Source organism: Cryptomeria japonica, chromosome 7 (assembly GCF_030272615.1).
Source record: "Cryptomeria japonica chromosome 7, Sugi_1.0, whole genome shotgun sequence".
Taxonomy (NCBI): Eukaryota; Viridiplantae; Streptophyta; class Pinopsida; order Cupressales; family Cupressaceae; genus Cryptomeria; species Cryptomeria japonica.
Genome location: NC_081411.1, coordinates 696,402,653 through 696,405,092, shown reverse-complemented (window position 1 = coordinate 696,405,092; position 2,440 = coordinate 696,402,653).

Here is a 2,440-nt window from a genome sequence, read left to right as displayed (position 1 = left end):
TAATTTAGGTTGGTACAGTTGATATTTGTTGTGTTGGTGGTTTTGAGAAGAGTGTGGAGCTGAACCAGAGTATGAGATCTGCAAGAGTGTAGTAGATTTGGAGCAATAATTGGATTTGAACAAACAAGTAGTTAAGTGCTATATCTAGATCATTCACTGTTGTTTTCTAACAATAGTAGTAGTCAAAATCCCTTAATCAGGTAGGTCCTAACAGGCCTTACATTGTAAATCCCTTAATTGGGCAACTCAACATCTGAGTGTTAAATGCTCTTGTGAGATTGATCCTAAGAGGTCAAAGATCCTAACATGGTTCATCATCTAAATCCCTTAACCAGGTGACTCCTAATAGTGTCTGCTTCTAACAGGGCATCATTGTAAGCTTCTAACCTGGCTAGGCTCCTAACAGGATGCATTCCGAAAGAGTACACAATGTTTGTGGGTACCAATTCCCACTGTGGTTTTTCCCTATTTTGGTTTCCACATGAAAAACATGGTGTTCATATGGTGAATGTTTTATGTGATGAAATGTTTTACTTTCAATTTATGCATGTTGATGAACACTTAATGAGCAGTTCTGATAAACCGGTTTAATAGTTGGTTATCAGTGATTACCGGTAATGGTAAAGAGTTTATTACTAGTCTTTGATTGATTTGGTGAATTTTATGTTTGAAATTGTTGTTAATACTGATTCACCCCCCCTCTCAGTATTAAACAGATCCTCTAAGATTAACAATTGGTATCAGAGCATTTTTCCTCTGTGTGCAGAAAGATTAACACCTTGAGAGAAAGATCCCGAAGAAAGATGATGAAGAAGGAGGGTCCCAAGTTTACCAAGGACAATTACCGGATATGGAAAGACTGGATGAAGATATACATTAAAATATTGGGTGCTCAGTATTGGAATCATGTGATAAACAAGTATGTTTCTCCTACTACTAGCCCCTTGACACCGGATGAGCTTAAAGAACAACAAGAAAACATTCAAGACTTAGAAGCAATTGTAAGTACTTTATCTGATTCTAAGTATATATATGTTCATGGATTAGAAACTACATTTAAGGTATGGGAGAAATTAGAATTGATTTATGGAGGAGATGAACATGTTCAAAGAGCAAAAGAATAAAGTTTAAGAGGCAAATTTGATGACATGAAAATGGTTGAAGGTGAGAACATTGCACAATATGGTCAAAGGATTCAAGAAGTTGCAGGTGGTATTAAGAGTGTTGGAGGTAAGATTAATGATGATAATGTTGTTAGTAAAATGCTTAGAACTCTCCTACCACAATATGCTATTAGAGTTTCTGCAATTCAAGAACTGAGATCTATTTCTAAAGATAGAGTCACTATTGATTCTCTTATTGGAAAGCTGACTACGTTTGAGTTAAATAACTTTGATAATAGTGTTTCAAAACCGTCTGAATATGCTTTTAAAGCTTCTGTAACTGGTACATCTGTTAGGAAAGGAAAGGATATTTGTCATAATTATGATTGCAGGTCTAGTCATGGTAGTAGCAGAGGTGAGGATGATAATGAAGATCATCTAATGGAACTTGAGGCATTATTGGCTAAAATATTTCCTAGAGGCACCCGTAAATGGAAAGGTAAATTACCCTAAAGTGTTTTTCCTACAATAAGATTGGACACATTGCTACAAATTTTCCTAACGGTGATAAAAAAGAAAAGTTCAAGAAATTTAAAGGAAAAGGACATAAACATTGTTATGTTGCAGTTGGTGAAGGAGTAACTGATGAAGAATACAAAGAAGATGACAATGAGGAGATAGTGTTTATTGTTGTGAAGGAAGATCCGATTGATGAAAAGGCATAGGTGTCTCATATGGATGACACCAATGAATGGGTAATAGATAGTGGTTGCTCACACCACATGACCGATGATAGAAACAACTTCTTATCCCTTGAAGAATTTGATGGCGGTGTGGTAAGGTTTTGTAACAACTCACCCTGCATGGCTAAAGGTAAAGGAACTATTTCATTGATTGGAAAAAGTAATGCAGATGATGTCTTTTGGGTTGATGGATTAAAACATATCCTTTTGAGTGTTGGCCAATTAAATGATAAGGGATATCTTCTAGAATTTAAAAGTGAAGTGTGTAGGATTCTTGGAAGTAATGGAGAATTGATTGCTACTGGAAAGAAAACAAGAGATAATCTATTTCATCTGAATACTAATGTGAATAGTTGTTTGGTTGTAAAGTTTGGAGACAACTGGTTATGGCACGAGAGGTTTTGTCATGTGAATTTTGACAATTTGATAAAGGTTAGTAAATCAAGTATTGTGAAAGGTTTTCCCTAGCTTGTTAAATTGGATAATGTGTTATGCAAGGATTGTTAGATGGGTAAGATTACTTATGTATCTTTTTAGAGTAAGTCTTTCTCTTTAGAAAATATTCTAGATTTGGTTCATACTGATGTTTGTGGT